Raw genomic sequence first — 6185 nt, 5'->3', positions numbered from 1 at the left:
GCCGACGCACTGGCTAAAGCAGGATCCAGGCACGGATATTTTTGGACACCCCCCGAAAGCGCACCAGTGAATGCAGTTCAGGTCTCACAGACTAATATCGAGGATTTAGTGCAGGCCCAGAAGCAGGACAGCAATCTCAGGGAGATTTTAAAAGGAAACTATCCAGCACCCTATGAGAGGTTTAAAAATGCTCTGACCACACATGACGGTGTGGTGTTAAAAGACACCCTTTTGTGGTTCCTGAACAGGACAGGAATCAACTGATTTGCTTACTCCATGACGGTCATGGACATCAGGGAATCAATCCCATTACAGCCCACCTCAGGCAGCTCTGCTGGTGGCCGAGTTTAAAAGACGATGTAAATCACTACGTTGAGAATTGTCTTATCTGTGCCCAGAATAATCCGGACAGATTTGCCAAGAAGGCTCAACTCAGTCACACCCGACCCGTTAATGGCCCCTGGACTAACCTCCAGATTGATTTTGTAGGACCATTGCCCCCTTGTAGGAATGGTTATAAATATGTACTCGTGGTGATAGACATGTTTACCAAATGGGTGGAAGCATTCCCATCCAGAACTAACACGGCAAAGACCACAGCCAAGTTTTAACCCACCACATCTTTACAAGATGGGGACTCCCCCGCAGCATTGAATCCGACCAAGGTTCCCATTTTATGGGACATGTCATGAAGAACGTCCTCACGATATTTGGCATTACCCAAAAGTTCCACATTGCATACCATCCCCAGTCGAGTGGTATCGTGGAGCGCATAAATCGGACCCTAAAATCCACCCTCAGAAAAATGGTCCAGCAAATCAACACCACTTGGGACTCAGTCCTCCCTTTTGCGCTGATGTTTTTGCGGAATACAGTTTCAACTTCTACAGGTTACACCCCACACACCCTCATGACCGGACGCCCCTTAAGGCACAGAATTTTTATTAGGTTTAGACTTGACCAGCCCCGAAGTGACGGCCCTCACACACGAGAATGCAGTCAAACAATTAGTGGAAAATGTTAAAACGGCTCAACTAGCAGCCGCAATGAAATTGGACAAAAGAAAGAAACAGAGCAAGGCCTGTTTCGATAAGACAGTGCATGCAACTGAGTTCAGTCTAGGACAGCAGGTCATGCTCTTCTTATACAACCCCAGCACATTCCTGTCACCAAAGTACTCGGGTCCGCACTCCATTGCGGACAAAGTAAGCCCAAAGTGCCCTAATGGAAAGACTGCGTGGTTCCATATCAACCAGCTGAAGGCATATGGAACACAGTCTAACCACGCACACCACATCATGCTCGACACAGCAGACCACGCCCCGCCCACAGCCAACGTAACCCTACCCTCCCCCAACACGTCCAGCCCAGCCACGGACTCAACCCCGACTCCACCCCCGAACTATAGGCTCCGCCCCGGAACGCCCACAGACTGCAGCAGCAGCGACAGCGACTGTGACTCAGACAATAGCCACAGCACGCCTCCCTACTATCCCCATGCAACAGGACCCACACCCAGCGAATCTGACCACGATTCGAGGGATCCCTTCACGATCACTTTCCTAAACAAACCCCACCACCGACCACTGACCTACAATGATGACCCCGATTCCGTCCCCACACAACTAGACACCACCTATTGGCACAGAGATAATTCGGACAGACTCGTCCGGAATGACGAGAGCGATCCGAAATCATACCAAGCAGCCCTATCAGCCCTGATACACTCGAGAGTTTGGCATCCGGGAGAAGATGACGACCTTGAGTCTGACTCCCAAAACGACAACCCCTTTGCGACCCTGTTCGCAACCGATAACTGAGGTGTCCAGATGATGTTTTAAAAGGAACCGATTGGGAGAAAACGGTGTCCTTTCTGATGGAACCTGCAGCATGTTTTATGTTGTTTGTAGTGTTTTGTTAAATGTTGTATGTCAGACCGGAAATTTTTTTTTTCACGGCCCCACGCCACCACCCTTCTGACGCCCACTGGCAGTCAGAGAAACTAGTTTGGCCAGACGCTAGTTCAGCAGAACTAGTTTGTCCGCAGAGACTTGTAAATGTCCCAGACCCTAGTTCAGCGGAACTCGTCTGTCGACAGAAATGCAGACCCCCGTTCATAACTGCTCTTCTGGTTCGAGGAAGGAACCAATACGGCAGCCCCCCACGATGACTACATTTCTTATCCGTTCTTGTCGGTTGCTCAGGCAGTGGAGAAATGGCTTGGGACCCGCCCTGCCTGGGAACCCCCCTCTGGTCAGCTACGCTCGGGTAGGGCACACAAGGCATTGGTCGCCGTCCTACCCGGGGACTCCATCCAAATCGTACCAGTTGCGGCCCATACGCACCTCATTTCGGAAAATTTGGTTCAAAAAGTTTTGTTTTGTTTTAGGTAATCCTTAGCTTGCCAACCCTCTGCTATTTATATCCTCAAACATTTGGATGGTAAACCGCACAGTCTGCGAGACGGCTCGTACTGGTTCATTATTTGTAAGTGTGTCTTGTCCTGAAATTCGGTTTTTGGAAAAAAAAATGAGGGAGTCACACATAGTGACCAATTATAAAGGGAGTAATTTTTTAAAAATATATTTTTTATTCAAATTTTTCGGTCAAACAAAGACAGTACAAAATTTCCCCTTTTGCAACTTTAAAACAATATAAATAATGATGATGACCGTTTTTTTTTTTAAGAATAAATAATATATTACCTAGACGGCAACTGCCAGCAACAAAAATAAAAACTAGCCAATATTCAAAATAATAAAGTCACAAAAACCAATATAAATAACTCATATACAAACACCTGTACAAAACCCCTGAGGGCCCGGATGGGCCCTCCCCTCCCCCCCCCTCCCCCCTCCACCCTCCCCCTGGGTTGCTGCTGCTACCTTTCCCATTTCCCTTATCGTTCTGCGAGATAGTTGAGGAACGGTTGCCACCGCCTGGTGAACCCTTGAGCCGAACCTCTTAGTGCGTATTTTATCCGCTCCAATTTTATAAACCCCGCCATGTCGTTTATCCAGGCCTCCACGCCTGGGGGTTTAGCTTCTTTCCACATAAGTAATATCCTTCGCCGGGCTACTAGGGATGCAAAGGCTAAAACATCAGCCTCTCTCGCCTCCTGCACTCCCGGCTCGTCCGCAACCCCAAATATTGCCAACCCCCAGCCTGGCTCGACCCGGACCCCCACCACCCTTGAAAGCACATTCGCCACCCCCACCCAGAACCCATGCAGTACCGGGCATGACCAAAACATGTGGGTGTGGTTCGCTGGGCTTCCAGCGCATCTCCCGCACCTATCCTCCACTCCAAAAAATCTACTTAACCTTGCTCCAGTCATGTGCGCCCAATGTAGAACCTTGAATTGTATCAGGCTGAGCCTGGCGCATGAGGACGAAGAGTTTACCCTACTTAAGGCATCTGCCCACAGCCCCTCCTCAATCTCTTCCCCTAGCTCCTCTTCCCATTTTCCCTTCAGCTCCTCCACCATCGTCTCCCCCTCGTCTCTCATTTCTCTGTATATATCTGACACCCTACCATCCCCCACCCATGCCCCCGAAATCACTCTGTCCTGAATCTCTTGCGCCGAGAGCCGCGGAAATTCCCTCACCCGTTGCCTCGCAAAAGCCCTCAGTTGCATATATCGAAATGCATTCCCCGGTGGCAACCCATATTTTTCTGTCAGTGCTCCCAGACTCGCAAACGTCCCGCCTAGGAACAAATCCTTAAATTTCACAATCCCTGCTCTCTGCCAAGCTTTAAATCCCCCATCTATCTTCCCCGGGACGAACCTGTGGTTGTTCCTTATCGGGGACCTCACCAAGGCACCCGTCACTCCCTTATGTCGTCTCCACTGCCCCCAAATGTTTAGCGTTGCCACCACCACTGGACTTGTGGTGTATTTCTTCGGGGAGAACGGTAAAGGCGCCGTCACTAATGCTTTTAGGCTGGTTCCCCTACAGGACGCCATCTCTAGTCTTTTCCACGCCGCTCCCTCCCCTTCCCCCATCCACTTGCATACCATTGATATGTTGGCGGCCCAATAATAGTCACTTAAACTCGGCAGTGCCAGTCCCCCCCTATCCCTGCTACACTGCAGGAACCCCCTCTTCACTCTTGGGGTCTTTCCAGCCCACACAAAACTCATAATGCTCTTATCCACTTTCTTGAAAAAGGCCTTTGTAATCATCACAGGGAGGCACTGGAACACAAAAAGAAACCGCGGAAGGACCACCATTTTAACCGCCTGCACCCTACCCGCCAGTGACAGGGGCACCATGTCCCATCTCCTAAAGTCCTCTTCCATCTGCTCCACCAATCTTACTAAATTAAGCTTATGCAAGGTTCCCCAGTTCCTGGCCATCTGGATCCCTAGGTACCGAAAATCCCTTGTTACTCTCCTCAACGGCAAATCATCTATTCCCCTGCCCTGTTCCCCAGGGTGCATCACAAACAGCTCACTCTTCCCCATATTCAATTTATATCCTGAAAATTCCCCAAACTCCCTGAGTGCCTGCATTATCTCGGGCATCCCCTCCACTGGGTCCGCGACATACAACAACAAATCATCCGCGTATAGTGACACCCGGTGCTCTTCTCCTCCCCTAAGTACTCCCCTCCACTTCCTAGAGCCCCTCAGCGCTATGGCCAGTGGCTCAATTGCCAATGCAAACAGTAACGGGGACAGAGGACATCCCTGTCTTGTCCCTCTGTATAGACGGAAGTGGTCAGATCTCTGCCTATTTGTAGTCACACTTGCCACCGGGGCCCTGTATAGAAGCTGAACCCATCCAATAAACCCCTCTCCAAATCCAAATCTCCTCAACACTTCCCACAGGTAATCCCACTCCACTCTATCAAATGCTTTCGCTGCATCCATCGCCACCACTATCTCCGCCTCCCCCTCAGGCGGGGGCATCATCATCACACCCAGCAGCCTCCGTATGTTAGTGTTCAATTGTCTCCCCTTAACAAACCCCGTTTGATCCTCGTGAACCATCCCCGGGACACAATCCTCCATCCTCGTCGCCATCACCTTGGCCAAAAGCTTGGCGTCTACATTCAGGAGGGAAATAGGCCTTAAGACCCGCACTGCAGCGGGTCTTTGTCCCTTTTCAAGAGCAGCGATATCGTCGCCTCCGACATCGTCGGGGGCAACGTCCCCCTTTCCCTGGCCTCATTAAAGGTTCTCGTCAGAAGCGGGGCCAGCAGGTCCACGTATTTCCTATAAAATTCCACCGGGAACCCATCCGGTCCCAGGGCCTTCCCTGCCTGCATGCTCCCAATCCCTTTTACCACCTCCTCCACCTCAATCTGTGCTCCCAGTCCTGTCCTCTCCTGCTCCTCAACCTACGGGAATTCCAACTGGTCTAGGAAGTGCATCATTCCCTCCTTCCCTTCCGGGGGCTGAGCCTTATACAGCCTCTCATAAAATGCCTTAAACACCCCCGTTCACCCTCTCCGCTCCCCGTTCCATCTCACCCTCCTCGTCCCTAACCCCTCCAATCTCCCTCGCCGCCCCCTCTTCCTCAGTTGTTGGGCCAGTAACCGGCTCGCCTTCTCTCTGTACTCATACTGCACTCCCTGTGCCTTCCTCCATTGTGCCTCCGCCTTACCCGTGGTCAACAAATCAAATTCCGTGTGCAACCTTTGTCTTTCCCTGTATAGTCCTTCATCCGGAGCCACCGCATACTGCCTATCCACCCTCAAAGTTTCTCTCAACAATCTCTCCCTCTCTTTGCTCTCTTGTTTCCCCTTATGGGCCCTTATGGAGATCAGTTCCCCTCTGGCCACCGCCTTCAGTGCTTCCCAGACCACTCCCACCTGAACCTCTCCGTCGTCATTAATCTCCAGATACCTTTCGATACATCTCCTTACCCTTACACACACACCCTCGTCCACCAACAATCCCATATCTAATCTCCACAGTGGGTGCTGTTCCTTTTCCTCTCCTACTTCCAGATCTACCCAATGTGGGGCATGGTCTGAAATGGCTATAGCCGAGTACTCCGTCCCGTCCACCTTTGGGATCAGCGCCCTTCCCAGGACAAAGAAATCTATCCGAGAATACACCTTGTGGACATGGGAGAAGAAGGAGAACTCTTTACTCCTAGGCCTAGTAAATCTCCGGGGATCCACTCCTCCCATCTGCTCCATTAAGTCCTTAAGCACCTTGGCCGCTGCCGGCC

Source organism: Scyliorhinus torazame, chromosome 14, assembly GCF_047496885.1.
Source record: "Scyliorhinus torazame isolate Kashiwa2021f chromosome 14, sScyTor2.1, whole genome shotgun sequence".
Classification (NCBI taxonomy): Eukaryota; Metazoa; Chordata; class Chondrichthyes; order Carcharhiniformes; family Scyliorhinidae; genus Scyliorhinus; species Scyliorhinus torazame.
The sequence above is the reverse complement of the archived record's forward strand: the minus strand, read 5'-3'. Positions refer to the sequence as shown.